Source organism: Grampus griseus (assembly GCF_964374135.1).
Source record: "Grampus griseus genome assembly, chromosome: 19".
NCBI lineage: Eukaryota > Metazoa > Chordata > Mammalia > Artiodactyla > Delphinidae > Grampus > Grampus griseus.
In genome coordinates this window covers 45,275,062-45,299,853 of record NC_139013.1, presented here as the reverse complement: position 1 = coordinate 45,299,853, position 24,792 = coordinate 45,275,062, and the positions used below count along the sequence as shown (strand labels likewise).

The following is a 24,792-nucleotide window of genomic DNA, read 5'->3' as shown; positions in this document are numbered from 1 at the left end:
CTGTTGATGAACACTTAGGTTGTTTCCATAACTTAGCTATTGTAAATAATGCTGCTATGAACATGGGAGTACACACGTTTCTTTGAGTTAGTGTTTTCATTTCCTTTGGCTACATTCTCAGAAGTGGAATTGCTCTGTCATGAGGTAGTTCTGTTTTTACGTTTCTGAGGGTTGTCCATATTCTTTTCTGTAGTGGCTGTACCAGTTTACAATCCCACCAACACTGCACAAGGGTTCCCTTTTCCCCACATCCTCACCAGCATTTATCTCTCGTTTTCTTGGTGATGCCCATTCTAACAGGGGTGAGGTGATTTAGCTCACCTGAAGGACAGAGGACTTAGCTGTAGTTTGATTTGCATTTCCCTAATGACTAGTTTTGTTGAGCATCTTTTCATGTACCTGTTGGCCATTCATATATCTTCTTTGGAAAAGTGCCTGTTCAGGTCCTTTGCCCCATTTTTTAATTGGATTTTTTGTGTTTTGCTTTTGAGTTGTCTGAGTTCTTTATATTGTTGGATATTAACCCTTTATCAGATATGGTTTGCAAATAATTTTTTCCATTCCATAGATTGTCTTTTTTACTTTGTTTCTTTTGCTGTGTGACTTTAGTCTAATGTAGTCCCACTTGTTTATTTTTTATTTTGTTGCTTGTGTTTTGTGTTTTAGGTGTATCCAGGAATTTTCACCATTGAGCTTGCTCGCATATCAGTGGGTTTGCTTGTTCTCTGCAAAACAGGGCGCTGACAAGTGGAATTTTAGGAGCACAGGCACAAGGAATTAGGCTTGAATATGTTGAGACCAGTTTTGTCTAGTTCATAGTTGTTGCTGTAGGACCTACAGAAAGTGTTTAATAAAATTTAGTGATTGGATACAGCTAAATTACAAATCCCATCTGTATAAGTGTTAAGGGGACCACGTCAACTCCTTTGGTTTAGTTGTGCAACCAGGTAAATGGAGAACTCTGTCCTGTTTTGCAAAACACATTAGAGGCTGCCGTAGAACTGAGAAGGAAGGCCACCCCACCAAGGCATTTGCTCTTGGTTATTAGGATTGCTCCCATTCTGCTGCTGTTAAATCTCTGCAATTTGGGTCTAAAAAAGTACTGAAAAGTTTTTAGCTGCCTCAACTTTTCCCTGACCTCACGAGTGGAGTTTCCACAGATGTTGTTTCATTTGGAAGATCTTTTGCTATGAATAGCATTCCTTTGGGGGAGGGGGGTTCAAGTTGGACTGTGGATGGAATGTTGGCTTTTGTTTTTTTTAATGCTAGCAAGACAGCTGCTGGGGCTGGGAAAGACTCTTGGGGTTCACTTACCTCATGGGGAGAGCTCTGGTCTCCAGAATCCATGCTGCTCCCATGACTGCAGCCTCTCTTGAGGTTATTAGTGGGAAGCCAGAAATGTTGGGAGAATTGTTCAAATGAATCAACCTGGCTTTCAGTTTTTTTTTTTTTTAATTCCTAAATTCTGTTTCTATTCAAAATAGAAATGCCATGTGTTTGTGTGAATCATCCACTTGCTCATTTGAATATGGAATATTGTATGTGAATATTTTAAGTTTATTGCACCCTTAAAATATATTCAAGGGCTGTATCCAGATCTCTGGTGCTGAAGTCAAACCTTGTCCAAAAAAATAACAATGTAGGGATACAGATGACTGGGGTACATGGGTGACGATGTCTGGGGTGTATGGGTAGGGAAGAAACACCTCTGTGGTCAGTGGCTGATTTATATTTGGGGATCTGATAACCCACTGTGTGGGCCTTGTATGAAGTTTGAGTGAACTGAAATCAGTAGATACAGACTACACAGCACTCAAGAGAATCCCCTTCACCACTCTGCATTAGCATCACCAAGAGCTTTTCTATAGAAGCTTTGAAAGTCAACATCAAGAGATATGCCTAATACACTAGAAGATGGTGCTACATTCATTTATTCCACCAATATTTACTGAGCACCTACTGTGTGTTACCTCCTTGAATATCTGCTCTACACCCAGGAGTTTTTGTAACTTGGCATGCTGTTTCTGTCCCTCTGAGTCTGGTGGTGACGTTGAGTCTGCCAGAGAGCCTGGTGACAAATTTCACAGGATCCTAAGGCCCATGTCTCTAGTTTTCTCAGATAAAACAGGCACAGCCTTGGGATTTCTGGGAAAAGTCAGAAGGTCCCAAGTATGAAAAATGAGGAGGTGGAGAGTAGACAGCCAAAGATTTTTGGTCAGGAAGCTAGGAAATCTGTTGCAGTGGCTTTTCTGTTCTCCAGATTACTCTGCTGGGGGTGTCTGGGCATCTGTATATTTCACAATCTGGTAATAATAATCAGACATGGAAATCACTAGGTGGTTTCCAGGAGAATGAGGGAACATTGCCTCTTGTTTAAAATGAAGCAAAAGAAAACACCAAGTTTATAGGAGACACAAGGATGGGAGACTCAACTGGATGTAGCTAAAGGCCCCTGTCAGCCCCAGCTCACCCTCTAACTCCAGCAGCTCTGTCAGCACCCAGTCAGGCTTGGCTGTAATCCCAGAGGCAAACCCACCCCAGTTCCCCGCCTCTGTCTATTAGAGTCTGGTCCTCAGATTTTTATCCCACAGGCCCACCCGGCAGAATTTACCCTTTTCTAACTGCAAGCAAAATCTCAGGGAATGAGAGTTGCTTTTGATTAGGCCATTTGAGGAGAGTTTTTACAAGTTAATAATTTGGGGTCATGAGTAAATGTGTATAAGCTAGTGTGACATGTGATGGTGAAAAGTATTAGCATTTACTGTGAGTCATTAGGGGGTCTAGTGCTGTTAACAGGGCACACTGAGGAATCTCTTGCCTTTAAGGAGCTGATGCTGCAACTGGAGAAAGGCGACTTCACATAAAGCAATCAGAAACAAGATCCCATCTGCCAAATGCCAAGTAGGAGTGAAGTCCATAGAACACTGGATATGAAGTCACATGACCTGTGTTCACCAGTCTCTAAGCTTGGTCTCAGCTTCCTTTCTGTAAAATGGGAGAATAAGACCAACCTCTTGTTACTAGGGGATGTAGTAACAGCAAAGTGCTTTCCACTGAGCTTCCAGGGTGTCTGAGGAGGTGTGGCCACAGAACTTGGATCCAAAAGCGCTGGGAGAACTGGAGCCACTTCCATCTCGAATTGCAGCCCTGTATGCGATGCTTTGAAAGAAAGGGGCATCATTCTAAGCCAAGAGGTCCCGGAGAGGGCACAGTGGAGTTTGTTCAGACTTCTGTGAGACCCCAGTGATATGCTGTGGCTGTACCCGTATCACCTCCACCCCACTTGCCCTCCCATGGGCTGCTTGACTACTATGAATCAGCTTGGTAGAAATACAGCAAGGCCTTGCTGACGGTGTGGCCGGTGTAGTCACGGCCTTGGGCACAGGGGTGGGAAATTAGCCATAGTACATTCCAGTGTGGGCATTATTGTCCTGCTGGCCAAACCAGGAATCTGGTTTTGTCAGTCCAACTGAGAAACCATTTCTCGGGAAACTTCTTGAACAACTACTTTTGCCAGGCATTGACATTCAGAATAAGATATGCTAACATCTTCTAGGCCAGCATTTCCCAAACCAGGTGCTGTGGAATCCTAGATGTTAATAAGGGACTCCTTAGTAAAGGATTCTGTGCTTACTTTCAGGGAAACATGCAAACTATCTTGGGTAGTTTGATGCTTTGAGCACAGCCCCTTCCCCTGTCCCTTGCTCTCTATTTGTCTGCTGGTGGGGGAACTAAAGGATTCCTTGAGGGAATTGCCTGGCTGTCCACTGGTTAGGACTCGGCGCTTTCACTGTCGTGGCCCGGGTTCAGTCCCTGGTCAGGGAACTAAGATCCTGCAAGCCATGCAGTGCAGCTGAAAAAAAAAAAAAAGGGTCCCTTGGGGAATTGGCCCACCCCTAAATATTCCAAATATAGTCTAAGTACATCAGGGAGCTTGTTAGAGATGGAGCTCCCCCTTAAGTTCCCACAGAACTGTGCTAGCAGAACCATTCTCAGCTCTCTGACGCAGGCAAAGTGAGAGTGTCCCTTGTCCTTGGAGATCGGGTTGAGCAAAGGATCTCTCTTTCATGTCATCAGGAACTCCCACAAGTGCTGTGCCAGATCACATATTACACCAGAACAGGCCAAGTCATGTAAGGAGGGAAGCCCTCTGGCTGTGTGATCTTGGGTTAGATACTTCATCTCTCTGGGCTCATGTCTCCATCTGTAGACTGGGTAATTGACTGGTCCTCAACACTGATGATATTTATCAAAGGCCTTTTCTCCATCTAATGTTTGTCCCCCTATGTACACATGTACCCCAGTCACTACCACATCACCCAGTTTTATTAAGTTTTGTAGAAGGGTTTTTGTTAGAGTAAACGTGTTCTGGAGAGGAGCTGGGGTAGCTCCTTAAAACGACCTAGCCTGCCTGGGAGCCAAGACTTGGTTCTGCGGACTCCCACCATTAACTTGCCACCGTTAACTTGCCAGGCGCACTTGGTCAGAAGAGTTCCGGTCTGATCGTCTGGGTTTGTGGCCCCCTCCTACTCCATTCTCCAAGGCAGGCTGGGGCCACGTGGCCCTGCCCCGCCCTTGCTGGCTCCAGTTTCTGAGTCAGTTGCGGTGGCCTGCTTTCCCCGCCCTTCCCATCAGTCGGGAAGCCTGGATTGTGGGCTGGGGGAAGCCACAGCTTTTCCCACCTGGCACCCACTGCCCCCAGCTCCTAGGTACCTGTTCCAAGCCCTAGAAAACTGCATCCTGGTATGTGAACAGGTAAGAAAGGGGTCGATTTTCTCTCACATGGTTTTCTTTGCCTGACTTGACCACCCCAACTTAGCTGCTTCCTTCCTTCACAGATCACAGCAAGAGGGATTTGAGCTAGACTTGAAAAACACAGTCCCAGTAAGAAGCTCTTAAATATGTGTCAGAAAAGTGGTGTGAATTCTCTGCTCTGGGTTTCTTTTTTAAACCTTTGCTTTCATCAGCCTTGTAGGAAAAAAAATCCAAATAACCATAAAGCAAGTTGCTTCTCTCTGCGTTCCCTTCTGAGTTTTGTAATTCAACAAACCCACTTTCTTAAATGGCTGTCATGGGTTACTGGGGGCTCTTCCACTGGATATTGCTTTAGTTCCTTAGACCTTAATGTACTATGTGCATGAATTATGTACATGAATTACCTATCAAAAATTTATTTAAAATTCTTTAATGGAAAGAAAAAAATAGAATGGCATACATGAGCCTTCCTCATTCAGTTGGTATTCTGAAATTAAAATGAAGTGTTCTGCTTTTACACTTTGCATTTATCCTAATAAATGCACATAAACCAACTAACTGTGATTTTTAAAGTCCATGTGGTATCTGCCACGTTAACAAGCCCATTCCAGGATATGCAGCCTTTGTCCCTAAATTGTGAAATTAGATTGCTTCCAGGTGTTTTGCAATTAATAATTTGACTTTTACGGACAACTCTGTGGAAATAACTTTGTCTTTTAGATTTCTTTTTTTAATCTCTCCTTGGATTTTATTCTCCATCCAGAATAAATACTTGAGGTAAACCCAAGAACATTTATGTAGCTCAGCTCATGTTACACATGGTATTATGAGCTCACTCATAATACTTTTCAGGACCATGATGGCATGAGGGAGTGGGTGGGTAACTTGTATTCTCTGGATTTTTCAGGAAGTGGGATGGAGGCAGTCTAGCGCAGTGGTTGAGACTTGGCCTTTGAAGGCAGGCTAGCCTGGGTTTGTATGCGTAGCTGCCTGACCTTGAACTCTCACCTAATGACTTCAATTAGTTCACATGTAAAATACAGATTATAAAACTCCTTAGGGGTACAGGAAAGGCAGAGATAGTATTTGTAAAACAACATTGGTGCTTAATAAGCACCCCTGGAAGACACTTTCGAACCTGGGGCTTTCTCTGGGCAATTTTAGAAGCTGGGTAGAGTTGAGAGTCATCTCAAGTGCCTTTTTTGACCCCTTCCCCTCTTCTAATTCAGCCACCTGTTAGAGGTTATTTGTTTCTTTTTTTTTTTTTTTTTTAACTTGGACCCCTGTCTGTGCTAAGGCTGGAGAACTGGGCATCAGGGAACTTGCAGTTTAGATCAGCCTCTTTCCAAAGGTCCCCCAGACTCAGCCACCTGCCATCAGATCTGGATGCCACCCGTCCCATCTCCTAGCCACCTTCCTCAAAGGGCAGGTTTAAGGGATCACTGGACAGAGTGGAGAATTCCTTGGAAGTCTGTGGACACACCTTTTGTTCCCCACTCTGGTAGTTTGCTGGGAGGCCACATGGAGGCACAATGGAGTACGCATAGGCTGGGTTCTAACCTGGCTGCACAAATTCCCAGCAGTAAAATGGGAATGTTAATACCTGTGCCATAGAATTACATGAGATAATATAGGTAAAGCAGCTGGCACTTACGGGCCCATTACTGTGGAAGGTCAAGGCCATGTTCCAGAGCCTTTGAGAAAGTACTAGAATTAGCCACAAAAGACAGGCAGAAAACTCATGTTCATTGCCTCAGTCAATAAACATTTATCGGGCTGGCTGGTCATGGTGCTGGAAGCTAGGGAGAGATATTGGGTTGGCCAAAAAGTTTGTTCGGGTTTTTCCATACGAACTTTGCCAACCCAATATATAACACAGGCTCCCTGCTCTTGGTACAGGTGTACAGCCCATCCCAAGGGACAGAGGAGACTGACTGCAGCTGCCTGGGCACTTCAGGACAGCCCCCTCCTTAAGAAGGAAGAACAATCTGTTAGGCAGAGATGGGGAGGAAGCGAGAGTAGCAAGTGCTAAAGCCCAATGGCATTTGGGAAAGGGTGGGAAGTTCAGGAGGGCTGCAAAGGGAGATTAGAGGAAGTGGTGGGGACCAAATTCTGAAGAACCCTGAAAGTCAGGTGAGAATTTGGACTTCGTCTCAAGTATATAGGGATTTAAGTGGCTTTGGGGATGCCTGTTCTGGCAGCTTTGGGGGTAGAGGATGATGTTCGAGGCCTGGAATGCCCCCAGCCTTCCACCCCATTTCAGGGGCTTTGATGGTACCCAAGATAAATCATTGCAGAGAGTGGGATTCTCAAGACAGACTTGGCCTGGGGAAGCCTGGCCTGCAAGTTGGGGCCCAGGGTTCTGGGGTTCTGGTCCCAGATCTTCTATGATCAGACCCAGGGTCTCCTCTCCTGCCTCAGCTGAGAGTTCAGGGCAGTCAGGTTTCTTACAGCTCTTGCCTTTTGGAGGTCTGCAAAATGTCTCTGGAGACTGCATTCATCCTATCCCCCCACCCCTGCAACACTGTCCATGGTGGCTGTCCATGACCCAGCCTTGGCCTTGGGAGGAAGAGGCATCTTGTCTGAATTGGACTGACCCCTTGAACCTGAGAGGCTCCATGGAAGTCCGAGAACTGTGGCCTCTAGCCCTGTGACAATCCCAGGGGGCTTCTGGGCTCCGACTCTCCTGCACGCTTGCCTGAGGGCCCTGTTCCACAGCTGGGGGATGGTGTGCCCTGGAACAGGGCTGTGGACATCCTGGGAACGTACCTCCCAAACTTCCCAGGGGCTGCTGGGAGTGTTCTGTCTGTGCATCTCAGCCAGGAAGGGGTCAATAGCCAACGCCTGGAGAACCAGCCAGAACTTTCCCCTTGGGTCGATCTCAGGTGACAAAGAGGTGGATGAGTGGGGATGTGGCTACAGTTAGCAACGTTGAGGTCAAGGTGAAGAATTTGAAAGGCCAAAGAGATGTGGACTTGCCACGTGGGCAGCTATTCAGAAAGGTCAGGCCCTGCTCTTCAAGCTTTCTGGGTGCCTGTTATCTGTCGTAGCATGAGAATGTCCACATTCTGGCCCAGGACTCTTACCACATCCAAGCTCCCACTTCTGACTTTATCTGTCACCCACAGGTCTCCTCAATCTTCCCTTCCCAGCTGCCACATCTGCCTTTCCCTCTTTCCCAAGAGCTAGAACTTCCCTGCTTCTTTGTCTTCCTACTTTCTCAAATCATTAACATCTCTTCATATGCACTTTTAAACCATCTTAATCATTTTTTAGTGTATAGTTCAAAGGTATTAAAGTACATTTACATGGTTACAAAACAGATCTCCACAACTTTTTCATACTGTAAAACTGAAACTCTGCCCATTAAAAAAAAACTCCCCCTTTCTCCCTCCAGGCAGTCCCTGGCAACCACCGTTCTACTTTCTGTTTCTATGAATTTGACTAGTCTTAGGTACCTCACATAAATGGAATCATAGAGTATTTGTCTTTCTGTATCTGGCTTATTTCGCTTAGCATAATGTCCTCAAGGCTTACCTGTGTTGTAGCATGCATCAGAATTTCCTTTTTAAGGCTGAATAATATTCCCTTGTATATATACCACGTTTTGTTTATCCATTTATCTGTCAATGGACACTAGGGTTGTTCCATGTTTTAGCTGTTGTGACTAGTGCTGCTATGAACATGGGTATACAAATATCTCTTTAAGACCCTGCTTTCAATTCTTTGAGGTATATACCTGGAAATGGAATTGCTGGATCGTATGGTAATTCTGTTTTTAACTTTTAGGAACCTCCATACTATTTTTCATGGCACTTGCAGCATTTTACAATCCTACCACAAGTGCACAAGTGTTCCAGTGTCTCCATATCATCGCCAACACTTTTTATTATCTGGGTTTTTGGTAGTGGTCATCTTAATGGGTGTGAGGTGATATCTCACTGTGGTTTTTATTTGTGTTTTTCTGGAGATTAGTGATGGTGAGCATCTTTTCATTTAGCTGTTGACCATTTGTATGTCTTTGAAAAAATATCTACTCAAGTCCTTTGCCATTTTTTAATCAGCTTATTTGATTTTTTTGTTGTGAGTTGTAGGAGTTCATTATATATTCTGGATATTAACTCCATATCATATTTGCAAATACTTTCTTCCATTCCATAGGTTGCCTTTTCACTGTGTTGCTGTGTCCTTTAATGCACAAAAGTTTTCAGTTTTGATGTAGTGCCATTTGTCTATTTTTGCTTTTGTTGCCTGTGCTTTTGATATCATATCTATGCAGTCATTGCAAATCCAATGTCATGAAGCTTTTTATGTTTGTTTTCTTGTAGGAGTTTTATAGTTTTGGATCTTAAGCCTGTGTAAGCATTTAATAGCTTTATTGTTTTTATGATATGTGCTTATTATAAAAAATACCAACAATTCAGAAAAGCACAAGAAGAAGAGAAAATCTCAATCCCACTCCCCAAAGGGAACCACTCCCTAATAATATTTTACTGGGCAACTCTCCAGACAGTGCCTTACTTCATCACTCCTCAAACTGTAACCTGCACATGAATCACCTGAGGATTTTGTTAAATTCTCATTACAAAGGCCTGGGGTGGGCCCAAGGCTCCACAAGCTCTTAAGTGATTCTACTGCTATTGATCAGGAAACCATACTTGGAGGAGCAGGGGTCTGTAAGTATACACGCACACAGCTCTATGTCCTATGGGATCATACTATACTTTTTTTTTTTTTTTTTTTACTATTTTTTAATTTATTTTATTTTTTTGGCTGTGTTGGGTCTTTGTTGCTGCACGTGGGCTTTCTCTAGTTGTGGCAAGTGGGGGCTACTCTTCATTGGGGTGTGCGGGCTTCCCATTGCGGTGGCTTCTCTTTGTTGTGGAGCATGGGCTCGAGGTGCATGGGCTTCAGTAGTTGTGGCACGTGGGCGCAGTAGTTGTGGCTTGCAGGCTCTAGAGTGCAGGCTCAGTAGTTGTGGCGCATGGGCTTAGTTGCTCCGCGGCATTTGGGATCTTCCTGGACCAGAGCTCGAACCCATGTCTCCTGCATTGGCAGGCAGATTCTTTTCTTTTTAATTTTATTTATTTATTTATTTATTTATTTATGGCTGTGTTGGGTCTTCGTTGCTGCATGCGGGCTTTCTCTAGTTGCGGCGAGCGGGGGCCACTCTTCATTGCAGTGCGTGGGCTGCTTATTGCAGTGGCTTCCCTCATTGTGGAGCACGGGGTCTAGGCGCGTGGGCTTCAGTAGTTGCGGCAGGCGGGCTCAGTAGTTGTGGCTCACGGGCTCTAGAGCACAGGCTCAGTAGTTATGGCACACGAGCTTAGCTGCTCCGCGGCATGTGGGATCTTCCCGGGCCAGGGATCGAACCCGTGTCCCCTGCATTGGCAGGCGGATTCTCAACCACTGCGCCACTGGGGAAGCCCTCCATCATTGTTTATAGTGGCCACGTATTATCCCATTGCATGGTCGGATGGTAATTCAGCTAGTTCCTATGGAAGAAGTTCAGGTGCTACCAAGTTATCACTGTTAGAAATAATGCATTCACAAACATCGTTGTCACCATGTCTTTGTTTACCTGAAGGAATTACTGTTATGGTGTTTATTTGTCTTTCTAGGAATCAGGCCAGAACTAACACATTCAAATGTATTAGTCCTCACAGTCACCTGGGGGACTGGACACTTAATCTCAAGGCTCTGCCAGCCCACCAATGGTGAGGGGCAGAGCAGTGTGGGATAGAGGTGGGACAAGTGTGGGGTAGGTGGAGGATCACATGGGCCTGGGAGGAGGCAGTGGTGGCCAGCACTGTCGGTGCCCACTCTTCAGCCAGGCAGTGTGTGTCTGGTGCTCATTTAATGTCCACAGCTCCCTGGTAGGTTTGACTTAGTCTCCCCCGGTTTACAGATGAAGAAACTGAGGTGCAGGGAGAACTGCTAGCTTCCCACAGTCACTCAGGCGTGATGAGGCAGTGCAGAGGACACGCCCGACCCTGCATAGGTTGCTGTCACCTCGTGTGCCCTGCCTCATCTCCCGAGAGGCCCTACCCTGCGCTCCAGCCTCTGCAGAGCCCCGGTCTCACCGGATTCAAGAGTCTGTGGGCTGCCCTGCGCTGCCAGGGCTGTCCCTGCTTTCGTGCAAGATAATCCAAGCAGCTACCAGCCCGTCAGGCAGCTGTGGAGCGAGCCCCCGGCCCCTTCCCCTCTCCTGCCCTGAGAGCAGGGGACCAACTAGAGGATGCCTCCAGGCTGTCATCTCTGCAGGCCATGCAGGGTAAGGCCTTTGCTGAAACGATCCAGGGGCTGGGGTTAGTTTAGCACTCTGGGGCAGGGTTGGGGTATGTCCAAGGTCAACACCTCCTCCCTGGCCAGGGCTCCCTGGATGGAGCTCAGAGGATGTTGGAGGCTCCAGAGTGGTCACTGATCAGTTGGACTGCAGGGATTTGCAGGGATGGGAGCTGTTGAGAGCACTGGACAGGCTTAGACAGCCTGAACTTGAATCCAAGCTCTGCCACATGCTGCCTGTGAGACCTTGGGCAAGTCAGGGCACCTCTCCAGTCTCACTTTCCTCAGCTGTAAAATAGGAGTAAGCATAGGCTCTCCCTGTACCCTCTCATACCTATTAGGATGGCTGTTATGTAGAAAGAAAACAAAATAACAAGCATTGGCTGGGATATTGAGAAATTGGAACTCTTGTGCACTGTTGGTGGGATTGTAAAATGGTACAATCCATTTCCATGATACTGTGGAAAACAGTTTGGCAATTCCTAAAAAAATTAAAACTAGAACTACCATATGACCCAGCAGTCCCACTTCTGGATGTACACCCAAAAGAATTAAAAGTGGGGTCTCAAAGAGATATTAGTACACCCATGTTTGTAGCAGCATTATTTGCAATAGGCAGAAGGGTAGAAGCAACTAAAGTGTCCAGTGACAGATGAATGGATAAACAATATGTATATGTGTATGTATACACACACACACACACACACACACACACACACTCTGGAATATTATTCAGACTTAGGAAGGAAATTCCGATGCATGCTATGACGGATGAATCTTGAGGACGTTATGCTAGGCAAAATAAGCCAGACACAGAAAGACAAATTCTGTATGATCCCACTTATGTATGGTACCTAAGAGTAGTCAGATTGTAGAAATGGAAAGTAGAATGGTGGTTGCTGGGAGCCGGGGGTAGTTATTGTTCAATGGATTTAGAGTTTCAATTTCGCAAGATGAAAATATTTCTGGAGATAGATGGTGGTGATGGTTGCAACAATGTAAATGTACTTAATACCACTGACATGTACACTTAGAAATGGTTAAGATTTTATGTTATATGTATATCAGTACAATTTTAAAACTTGGGGGAGAAAGTAGTATATGCCTCACAGGGGTTTTGTAAGAGTTGAGTGAGACAAGTGAATGTGAATTATTATTAATGTCAGATCTGGGAACATCCAAGACTTTTTTGCCTCATGGACCCAGGCATTGGAGGAGATTTGTGTATCCCTGTGGGGAGCAGTTGCGCCATTCTGTATGAGATGCTCAGGATGGGGTTGAAGTCTCTCATCAGGGGAGACTTCCTGGAGGAATGACAGGCCCTGCTCAGAGGGTTCCCAGCATTTGTGGGATGGGTAGATTCCAGACATCGGAAAGTCCCTGGCAAAAAATCACTTCCACTAAGGGGCAGTTTGCAGGGAGGAGATTTTAGCTCCGCCTAGAGGACTTGTGACCAGAGCTGGCCAAATGTGGAACAGGCTGCCTCATGGAATGGTGAGCTCCCCATTAGAGGAGGCATGTGAGGAGAGGCTGGGCAAGATGTAGAGGAGACTCCTGCATGGAGTAGGGGTGGAGTCAGAGGGTTTCCTAGGCTCTGCGCCTCTCTAATGTGATCCAGTCGGCAAAGTTATATGTAACAGGCCTGTGTAAAGGTGGGACCCAAGTAAGAGGGAGGGGGCAGGCAGGTGAGAAGGCTTGCTGCCAGCCTTCCCCTAAACAACAGTAATAATAGTTGCTGCCATTTATTCTGGGTACACACTGTTAAATGCTAAACCGGCTTGATCTCAGATCCTCACCACAACCCTGTATGGTGGGTGCTACAGTCATCCCCATTTTACTCCTGGGAACTGAGGCCCAGGGGTTAAATCTCCTGCCCAAGGTCAGCCAGTAGGCAGTGAGCTGGAATTTGAAACCAGGTGGTCTGGTGCTAGCCCTCTCTGTTGGGTGGAAGTCTCCAAATCTGCCTCCGCAAGCTGCCTACTCCCTGCCACCCTGCCCCTGGCTGATAGTTCCTGGGTCCTGACACTTTCACAGGTAGGGATTTAGCAGCTGCCACCTCCCCCTGTGAGTCCTCGGTGCCCCCCTCACTCTGACGGGTTTCTCTGCGGTGCCAGACCCCACCTGCTTGGGTCTTCAGGGTTCAAGGATAACACTGCAGACAACGCTGGCCTTATTGGGAGCCAGGCTCCTTGTCACTCAATGTCCCCCTTCTGTTTAACAGGACCCTCCTTGACAACTCTCTTCAGGGCTCCAAGTCTTTCCCATAGCTGTTGAGTTCATTCTGCCTTTTTTGCAACTGAGTTTTTTCCAGCCCAGCTCTCTGGGTGCCAAGACCTTGTCCACATGATTCAATTTGTCCAAGTTCCCAGGCTAGCACCCGCAAGTCAATAAATGCTGTCCTTAATGGTGGCAATACGGTGGCCTCCTCTGTCTTTCGAATTACAGAGGAAGCCCTGGCAGGGACGGCGATTGAGCCAGAATGACCCAGTTAGTGGGGATGCCATTCACACCTTATGAAGATGCAGGGAGCTACCATTTAAAGACATCTCCGTGCCAGGTAGGGTGCTAAGCTCTACACGGGCACTATCTCACCAAATTCACACAGAGCCCAGGAGGTGAAGAACTGCAATTTTCCCATATTACAGATGAGGCAACTGAGACTTGGAGAGGTTAAGTCACATGTTCAGAAGCTCAGATCTTTCTTTCTCCCCATTGCTGCCTTGGAGGCTTTGCATTGGTAGCTGATCCGATAGCAGTAATATTAATGCCACTTGCTGCTTAGTGGAGAAGTCGTACATCTAAGATTGCTCTCCTCCTCCCTCCTGGTACCCTCACTGCCACCCTGGGAGTGGGCCTGGGTAGTGCTATTTTGTGGATGAAGAAGGTGATTAGGGGCTTCCCACGGTCCCATAGTGGAAGGGGTACACCAGAGCAGGGTGGCCCGCCTTGCTCTGCAGGCCCCTTCCCACCTCCACTGCACTGGGTCTCAGGCTATGTAGCCCTCCTGCTTGTCTCTTTGGAGGGTCTGTCCCAGGCCCCAGTGAAGCAGCTCTGCACAGAGGCCAGCAGACCAGCTGGCCCAGCAGAGGCTGGGCTGGGGCCAGGTGCTTTCCAGTGTCTTCCTGCAGCTGGGAAACCTTTCTTGGATGACATCTCTGCAGAGGGTGCCTCCTGGTCCTACTTGCCCTGGTTCCCCTCCCAGCCAAGAGAAGACCACTCTTCTCCCTGTCCGTGGAAATCACATAGGCAACATAATTTTTGACTGTCAGGCTGCAGCAATGGAGTTCTGGAACCTGGAAGCCTATAAGGCGTGACTGTTAACCCCAGAGGAGGAAGCTGAGGCTGGTTCAAAATCTGGGACTTAAACCCTGGGCTGTCTGCTGGCAAAGCCCATAACATTGACTACATAATTTTTATTTTATAATTTTTAAGCTTTTAAAAAATAATTAGTGGGAGTTTTTTTAGGACAGTTTATCAATAGATTTACAGAAAGATTGAGGAGAAAGTATAAAGAGGTCCATATGGCCACCCTACCCCAGTCACACAGTGCCCCTTGTTATTAACATGTGTTATTAGTGTGGTAAGTTTGTTACAATTGATGAATAAATATTAATACATGATTATTAGTATATTAAAACATTATTAAAGTTCATAGTCTACATTAGGGTTCACTCTTGGTGTTGTACATTTATGGATTTTGACAAATGTATAATGAAATTGTGACAATGTCAGAATAGTTTCACTGCCCTACAAATCCTCTGTGTTATACCTATTCCTCCCTCCCTCCCTGCATCCTCTGACAACCACCAATCTTTCTGCCATCTCTGTAGTTTAGCCTTTTCCAAAATATCATACAGTTGGAATCACACAGTATGTAGCCTTTCCAGGTTGGTTTCTTATACTTAGAAATATGCATTTCCACTTCCTTCATATCTTTTTGTGGCTCGATAGCTCATTTCTTTGCAGTGCCTAATAATGTCCCATTGTATGGATGTACTATAGTTTATTCACTTATTAGGGGATATTTTGGTTGCTTCCAGCTTTTGGTGATTATTAATAAAGCTGCTATAAACGTATGTGTGCAGGTTTTTATGTGGACATAACATATGGTAAGGCTATGTTTAGCTTGTAAGAAACCACCAAACTGTCTTCCAAAGTGGCTGTACCATTTTGCATTTCCACCAACAATCAATGAGCGTTCCTGTTGCTCTACTTCTTGTCAGCATTTAGTAGTGTAAGTTTCTTGGATTTTAGCCACAAAGTAATAGGTGTATAGTGCTATCTCATTGTTGTTTTAAATGTAATTCCCTAGTGACATATGTTGTTGAGCATCTTTCATATGCTTATTTGCCATCCGTATATCTTTTTGGTGAGGTGTCTGTTCAGATTTCTTGCCCACTTTTTAATTGGGTTCTTTTGTTTTTTCTTGTTGAGTTTGAAGAGTTTTTTGTATATTTTGGATACAAGTCCTTTATCAGGTCTTTCATAAATATTTTCATCTTCTTAGCTGTGTCTTTTGCAGAGCAAAAGTTTTAAATTTTAATAAAGTCTAACTTATCAATGTTTCCTTTTATGGATCGTGCTTTTAATGTACATAATAACTCATTACCAAACCCAAGGTTACCTGGATTTTCTCCTATGTTATATTCTAGAAGTTTTATGCTTTTGCATTTTACATTTAGGTCTAAGATCCATTTTGAATTAATTTTTGTAAAAGGTATAAGGTCTGTGCCTAGATTCTTTTTTTTTTTTTTTTTTTTTTTTGGTATGTGGGTGTCCACTCGTTCCAGTACCATTTGTTGAAAGGACTATCCTTTCTCCATTGAATTGTCTTTGCTCCTTTGTCAGAGATTAGTTACTTATATTTATGTGGGTCTACTTCTGGGCTCTCTATTCTGTTCCATGGGTCTATTTGTCTATTCTTTTGCCAGTACCACACTGTCTTGTTTACTGTAGCTTTATATAAGTCTTGAAGTCAGGTCGTATGTGTCCTCCAAATTTGTTCTTCAATATTGTGTTGGCCATTCTGGGTCTTTTACCTCTCCATATAAACTTTAGAATCAGTTTGTAGATATCCACAAAATAACTTGCTGGGATTTTGATTGAGATGACATTGAATCTATAGCTCAAGTTAGGGAGGACAAACATCTTAACAATATTGAGTCTTCCTATCCATGAACATGGAATATCTCGATTTATTTATGTCTTCCTTGATTTCTTTCATCACAGCTTTATAGTTTTGATCATGTAGATCTTCAAAATATTTTGTTAGGTTTATATCAAAGTATTTCATTTTGGGGGTGCTAATGTAAGTGGTGTTGTGTTTTTATTTATTTATTTTATTTAATCTTTTGGCTGTGTTGGGTCTTTGTTGCTGCACGCAGGCTTTCTCTAGTTGTGGTGAGCGGGGGCTACTCTTCATTGCGGTGCGTGGGATTCTTATTGCAGCGGCTTCTCTTGTTGTGGAGCACAGGCTCTAGGTGCACGGACTTCAGTAGTTGCAGCACACAGGCTCAGTAGTTGTGGCTTGCAGGCTCTAGAGCGCAGGCTCAGTAGTTGTGGCGCACGGGCTTAGTTGCTCTGCGGCCCTGACCAGGGCACGAACCCGTGTCCCCTGCATTGGCAGGCAGATTCTCAACCACTGCACCACCAGGGAAGTCTGGTGGTGTGTTTTTAATTTCAAGTAGATAATATATGTGCACAGTAAAAAAAAAAATCAGGGACTTCTCTGGAGGTCCAGTGGTTAAGATTCCATGCTTCCACTGCAGGGGGCATGGATTTGATCCCTGGTCGGGGAACTAAGATCCCACGTGACACACCGCGCAGCTGGGAAAAATCAGAAAAAATCAAAAGATAAGATTGGTTTACAGTGAAAAGTAGCTTCCTCTCCGTATCCCATTCCTTAGAACTCTGTTTTCATCTGTCCAAATACAATCACTGCTACTAGGTTCTGTGGGTCCTTCTAGAGATTGAAATACATACTCAAGCTCATATTTATATTTATTATTCATTTGACAAACATCCATGAGCATTTACGATGGGCCAGGCACAGGAGATGGGGCAGAGAACAAAAGGAAGTCCTACGCTCATGGAGCTTACATTTGTTGCAGTTGGCATCACCAACTAGATCTCCACTCCTCACAAAAACTCTGCCCAGCAGGTATTATCCCTGTGGGAAGGGCTCAGGATTGAAGGAGGATTCTCTGGGGCCAACCAAATTCTCCAAGAGCTCAAGCAGAGAGGCTGGTCCTGCCAAGAGCTATGGGTAAGGCTGCTCAAGGCCAGAAGAAGCAGGTTCTTGAAAGGAGGGCTTCTTGCTAAGGCAAATGGGTAGAGATGAGGAGGAGGTGAGGAGGCAGCTAAAGGAGGCTGCCAGCCCAGTCTGGAGCCAGATTCATATCAGATTAATGACTTGGAAGCCCTCCTATTCCCAGATGGCTGCATTTTAATTCCTTAGTTTTGTTTCCTCTCGGTTTCTTCTTAGACACATTCTTCTGGGGTCGAGTCTAACCTTGTTTGGATGACCTCAGGAGGAAAGGGATTTATCTATACTGTGAGTAACCCTGCCAGGGGAGTGATCAGGGTGTCCCCAGAGGTGCAGAGGGAACTGTGGTCATGAGAGGTTATGATGAAGAGCCGGGGAGAGGCAGTCAGCTGCTGGGATCAAGGTGTCTGAGTGGCAGATGTGGGCCAAGTTGGCTTTCCCACCTGGGTCTCCCTCCCAGGCTGGAGGTGACACTCTTAGACATGCACTGGGCTCTCTGGCATCCCATTTCCCATGTCTGCCTTAGACACTGGAGCCAAGGGACGCCCTGCAGCCACATATATGCCACCCTCTACCCATCCCCCAGCCCAGCTAAAATTATTTGTGTCCATTTGCAGTGAGGGTGGAGCTGTTCTTATCTGTATGTGTCATACATGTAGTAATAATAGTTCACCACTGACCAGGCGGAGGGCCAATAACTGCAAATTTCGTTCCCATTTTATAGATGAGGAAACGGGAGCTCTGAAGCCAAATAACACTGCATTGCCTCCAGAGGGTCCCAGCACCCAGGGTGGCAGCACACACAGCTGGGGTCCTTCTCCCCAACTTGACACGTTTGTTAAGGCCTCACTCAGGCAGCTCAGGTGGTGCCTGATGTTGACCCTCCTGGCTGAGCTGAGCCTTTTCCTCTCTCTTAGGTTCTTGGGTGGTTCTCTGGCTCCCACCTTCCCAAGTGGCACTGCTTTGGGCCATTTCTGATTATTTCCTAGGCGTCCACCTCTTAAAGTGGAGTTACCCCCTCACAGGGTTTAGCTAGTTTTATGGTTCTTGTTACAAATTGCCAGGTAGGACCAATCCAGAAAAACTGGAGTATTTTATCAGTGAGCATGTATCAGACATATGTGTCTCTTACCAAATACATCTCTTTAATTCCTAGAGGCAGAAAGGATTTACTTATATGGTGATTTACACTCTGTACAAATGTAAGCAATGTGTTCTTGAGCCCCTGCATCTGTTAGGTGTTACCAGTTTTACTGAGTAGAGGATGATTCTTCACATAGCTGTACCTCCTGGGAATATACCAGGCAAATGCCCGGGTGGCTCCGGCCCTGAAGGGACAATTCTGTAAAGAGTCTAGGACTCCTTTCCATCTAGGCATGGCTCAAACTGCCTGGAAGAGCTGTCCCCCAGGCCCTGCCAGGCACATGAACATCCAGTGGAGACTCTAGAGGTCACCTTCCTTCACTGCAGGGCTTGGAGGAATGGTTGTTGTCCTGGCCTCCAGCTTCGGCCTCCAGCTCATCTTGCACATCAGTGTTCCCTGAGTGAGTGCGTTCACCAGGTCATTCCCCTGCTCACAACCTGTACTGGCTCCCTGCTGCCTGACACTCAAGAGCTGCTTGGCTTTCAAGGCCTTCTGTAGTCCTGTGTTGGCCTGCCTGACCAAAGTAGACTCCCATGACACCCTGATGCCGCTTCTCGGCTCCAAGACAAGGGACCTTCCCTGCTGTCCCGAGCATTTGCCATGTGGGCCTCATCTCCATGCTTTGTTCACTTTCTCCCCACTTCTCCCTCCTCAGTGTCTTTTCTTGTCCCCATTTTCCAGCCTTCATCCTCTAGTTTAAGTCTCCTTCTCCTTGCCATGAAACCTACTTTGATCACATTGGCCAACTTTGATCCATCCCTGCTTCAAACACTTATTACATTTATTGTCCATAAAGACTAGCCTTGAACCATTCTGTATATGTTCTCTCAGCCTGCCTCCAAGACTGCCAACTAGCCTGTGATTTCCATAAGGGCAGAAAACTGAATCCCTGAGAGTCTAAGATGGTTCTGGGCATACTGCCTGCTTACTAGCCATTAATAGCGAGGCACTGTATATGGAAACATTCTGTAACTCTCAGACAAGGCACCAAATGCAGTAGGGCTCTTAGTGTTGCCATATTCCACTGATTCACACCTTTCCCCCACTCCCCACATTTTAACATCTCTGAAATCAGGATCAATGGCAAATCACAATTTAACTGATAGATTTTTCCTCCTCTTTCTCAGTGTCACGTAAAATATTGGTGCATTTTGCAATCCATTGTGCATTAGACTTGGTGAAATAAGGTGTTACTGGTTGATGAGAGAATCTGTTGATAGCTGTTTCTGGATTGGACCTGGGAAAAAGCATTTGGGAGAAATGAGGGAATTCTGGGAAAGATGAAGGGACACGGGATGAGGAGAGGATGCTGGGAAAAGTGGAGGATGCTGGGGGAGATGAGGGATGCTGGGAGAAGTGGGGAATGCTAGAAAAGGACGGGAGGGTACCCTATTGGGCCCAGAAGCTTCCTGAATCATTCTGAATTGATTCAGCTATTCCTTCCTTCCATAATCCTGTCCTCTGTGCATATGCTACTTCAGAGGCTGATTCACAGAGGCAACCTCTGGGTCCTGACTCTGAAGTTGCAGGGTGCTCAGGTTACCCCTCCAGCTCCAGATTCTTTTGGGCTCCATCCCATATGCTGGGCCTTCCTTGGCCTCACAGTCAGGCTCTTCCAGCTGCATAAAGCTGTTGGGTGGGGGAATGTGGTCTCCTTTTGCCTTCAGTCTGCCCTCAGACTGCTGATAATGTAGAGTTATCAGCAAGGGCTTTGGGGTCAGGCATATTTAGATTTAATGCTTGCTGTCCCATTTGCTAGCTGTGTGAATTTTGGCAACTTGTAGACCTTTCTGAGCTTTGCTTTCCTCATCTTTAAAATGAGGGTGAGGGAATTCCCTGGTGGTCCAGTGGTTAGGACTCCGTGCTTTCACTGCTGAGGGGACGGGTCAGGGAACTAAGATCCTGCAAGCCACGTGGCACGGCCAAAAAAATAAAAATTAAAAATAAATAAATAAAATATGAGGGCTAGAATTAGAATTCTAATTCTGGTATTGATGTGTGTGTGTGGTGGGGAGGGATTAAATGACATAAAGTGATTAACATTAGCTATTATGATGATGATGATGACGATCATCATTGTTCCTTTAGTCCTTTTATTCAAGCTCAGGTAGCCCCAGCTTCCCATGGACACTGCCTACATTGTCAACCCAGATTTTATGGGCCGCAAACATCCCTGAAGCAGAGGCAGCACCACCTCCATGGCCGTCCCCAGCCGTGACTGGGAGCTCTCGCTCTTTTTCCATCATTCTACTAGTTTTCACTGAGCACCTCCTGTGTGTCCACTGGGGGCTGTGCCGGGTGAACACCAGAGCTCTAATTTCATTGGAAAAATAAGGCAAAATTCCATGGAAGTTTATGGCTAAAAACCAGTACAAAGAAAAAGAAATGTAAGTGAGGTTCCTTTTCAACAGAATGGAAGATTTGATAGTTTTTTGGGGAAACTCTACAAAAACATCCAGAAACTTAGGATATAAAACAATCAGCACATTTTTTTTATGCATAGCTGAGCTGCATGGGAATAAGGATAGCCCTGGGCAAGACAGTAAAGGAAGTTGGGAAGGAGTGAGACTGCTTTGCCTTCCCTGAGTGCCCTTCCCTGGTCTGGATATCCAGGGAAGTAGATCTGAATAGCCACAGGGACTAGAGCCAAAGTTTTGAGCCCACATGAAGCAGGGAGGTAGAAATGAGGCCCCCACATACAGCTGGGACCCTTAAGGGTTTAAGCTTCTTTTAAGTGCAGTTAGGCCAGAAAAAATTCAACCTCTGGAAGAAGCAGAGAAGGAAGATTTTCTAACCTGGCCTGGGTCTGGTTTGAGAAGGGGAAGACCTCCTCTGAGAAATGTATAATCACACTTCTGCCCTCTTTTGGATTTGGGATCAAATTTACACTGCTCATGTGATCCTAGAGTCTCTAGGCCAGGAAGTGATCATAAAAGCTACTCCTGGCTGGAAAATTCATAGAGAAAGAAAGTAGAATGGTTGCCAGGACCTGAGGGGAGGGGGATATAGGGAGTTGTTTAATGAATAGAGTTTCTGTTTTGCAACATGAAGAGTCCTGGAGATTGACTGTACAACAAGATGAAAATATTTAGCACTCCTGAACTCTATACTTAAAAATGGCTGAGATAGTAAATTCTATGTTATGTATATTTTACCACAATTTAAAAAACACACACAAAAAACAAAAAAAAACCCAAAAAACTACTCCTACCTGGTACTCCTTGGAACACCTGGAAGAAGCAAAAGCAAAACCTTCAACCCAGCCTGCTCAGGCTGCCCACAGGATGCCTGTCAAACATGAACAGTCCAAATTAGAAATGCATGAGGAAGCCAGCCACCATGAGGGAGTCAGCAGCAAGATCAAGAAAGAAAGCAAGAGAATCAAACTTATGGTTACCAAAGGGGAAATGTGGGGGGGATGTGATAAATTAGGAGATTGGGATTAACATATACACACTAGTATATATAAAATAGATAACTAATACGGACCTACCGTATAGCACAGGGAACTCTACTCAATATTCTGTAATGACCTATATGGGAAAAGAATCTGAAAAATAATGGATATATATATGTATAACTGATTCACTTCTCTGTACATCTGAAACTAACACAATATTGTAAGTCAACTACACTCCAATAAAAATTAAAAAACAGCAAAAAGAAAAAAATCAAGGTGTTGGCAGGGTTGGCATCTTCTAAGGGCTGGATCTGTTCCAGGCTTCTCTCCTTGGCTTGTAGTTGTTCTTCTTTTTCCCATTTCTCTTCATAAAGTCTTTCCTCTGCATCTGCCTCTGTGTCCAATTTCTCCTTTTCAGAAGGATATTAGTCATACTGGGTTAGGGCTCACCCTTACCACCTCATTTTAACTTACCTCTGTAAAGACCCTGAAACCATGGTTAAATCCATTTCACCTGCCTTCACTAATCAAGGGTTTTTTTAAGATTTGCAGGTCCTCCAAGGGGCGTGTAGCCTAAACAATAAGATGTTTGCCCGAGTTGTTTTCTAGGAACTTGGAGTCAGCTGCGTCTAGATCAAACTGAGTCGGTTAAGGACTGGCTAGGATCACCCGCCCTCCAGCTTGGCATGTGCAATGTACCCTCAGTGACTTCTTGAACATGCAGAGCTTAGGTCTGTGCAGAACCATGCACCTTTCTCCAATCACCTTTCCCCAATCACCTTTCCCCACACTCTCCTGTGCCTCAAACTGCCCTGCTTTGATATTTGTTATCCCATCAATACCCCCAAGCCCCTTGCCTTCGTGGACTTGAGGTTTGTTCTGAATCCTCTCTGGGCTGCCTTGCAAATAAACCCTCTCTTTGCTGCAAAGAAAAAAAAAAAAAAAAAGAAGATAAATGTCCCTGGATGTTTACTGTCAAACAAACAAACACCACACCACCACCACCACCAGAACTGGAAACAAAGTAAAAATCCCTCAGTCAGGGAATATTATGCAGCCATTAAAAGGTTTGGAGGGGGAATTCCCTGGTGATGCAGTGGTTAGGGCTCAATGTTTTCACTGCCAGGGGCCCAGGTGGGGGAACTAAGATCCTGAAAGACACAGTGGCACAGCCAAAAAAAAAAAAAAGCAAAAAAAAAAAAGATTTGGAGGGATTTTCCTGAAGAATTTACTATTGAGTGAGAAAAGTAAGGAATAGAGACAGGTACTATTATGATCCCCTTTTTGCAAAGAAACTCCAAATAAAGCCAAACGACCCCAAACCCCACACTTGTATTCGGTGTATTTCTGTATAGATACATGAGCATGAAGAAGGTGGTGAAGGCTTCCCATCAGGGCTGCAGGTGAAGGAAGAGAAGAAGGAAAAAAAGAGATTTTGGTGCAAATGAAAATATCTACAATAGTCAACCTTCAGCCTCTCTGCTCTGATCCTGTTTATAGAGTAGGATAACTGATTGTGTGTTTGTTTCCACAGGATAAAAAAATTAGAATACTGACTTGCAGCTATGCCCACTGTGAAGTAGGGGAGAAAGCAAGTTATATGGATCTGGCGATTCCATTTTATTCATACAAACAAGCATACCTCCTCCCTATGTATATATGTGCTCATGTGTTGGTGTGAGCAAGGAGAAAGGTGTGGAAGGACAGGTGTTGGCAACTGACGTAAAGCCGGACACGTGAGGTAAAGTTGGGGCACATTACGTGCACCTGACATTTTATCTCCTACAGTTTTGGGTGCTAGCAATCTGAAATCAAGGGCCATGCTCCCTCTGAAGGCTGGATTTCTCCTTGTCTCTTCCTAGGAACACGCCTGTGTTTGGGTTTGAGGCCCACTGTGGGAAAGGTGGGGGGGAGGGTAGGGGGAGAATGGGGGGTTGCTGGTAGAACCCGAGGCTGCCCACCACTGTGCTCCCTGTTGCGAGATGGACCCGACTCCCAGTCTGTGGGCCACCAACTCTGGTAACAGACATTTCCGGAAGTTCTTGAGGAACCCTCCTTACTCAGGCTGGGTCCCCTTGTGAGGGACCTTGAGTGGCTTCTCATCATGTGTTAGGAAGGTTTTGAAGGCCCGCCCCTTCCCAGCCTCCCGTCCTCTCTGTGCCTCCCTCTCTCTCGCCCACCTGCTCTGTGACCAGGCCTCCCCACCAGTGTCAGCTGCTCCAGGCTAGGCTTGTAGCTTTTTGTCTTGTGTGCCAACCCCTGGCACACGGGAGAGGCTCGGGTCACAAATGCATGTAGAACAGACTTTAACTTTGACTCATTTAACAAGTTTCACGTTCTCATACAGGTGGCATGGGCAAGAGTAGGGGTCGTGGTGGAACCAGGGAGGGTCCTGGGTCAGACTGGTGTGTGTGATGAGAGTGGAGGCTGGCGACTCTCCCCTGGCCCCAGACCTCCCCATTCCAAGTGGCTTGGGGACAGGGGACTGCGTCTGATTCCCCTTTAGCTGCGATATATGGGTGTTAGAAAAGACAGACCAGGCCTCCACTGCGGGCCTCCCTGCATTAATTAGTTAACACGGTGATTGAATTCGCCTCATGATAGGCACTAAGCTAGGAATTCAGTGGGGCTTATGTTCCGGTGGGGATGGGGGTGGGGATGGATGCGAAACTACTGATGCATGTTTAATCACAATTGCAGTAGCTGTTATAAAACACAGGCCTCATTGCTCTTGGAAGGTGTAACAGAGCAAGTTTGATGATGAGCCAGAACAGAGCCTGTGTGCCAGGGCCTGTGTCCCTGCCAGCAGCCTTGTTAGAGCAGGGCTTGAACCCAAACTCAACAAGTGTGAAGCCAAACATTTGTGGGAAGTTGGGCCTTGTGTGACCAAGACGCTCCCCACAGCGGGGACCTCTGCAAACAGCCCCATTTCCCCTCCACCAC

General features: G+C 45.7%; 1 protein-coding gene across 2 annotated transcripts in view; it reads left to right on the top strand.

The window, feature by feature from the left end:
- Positions 1–3,634: 3,634 nt before the first annotated feature.
- IL34 (interleukin 34) overlaps positions 3,635–24,792 on the top strand; it is a 57,095-nt gene continuing 35,937 nt past the window's right edge. For both annotated transcript variants that reach the window (XM_082676659.1, XM_082676657.1), the window contains exon 1: positions 3,635–4,755. The gene's annotated coding sequence lies outside the window, so the exon portion shown is untranslated. The remainder of the gene's footprint in view (positions 4,756–24,792) is intronic.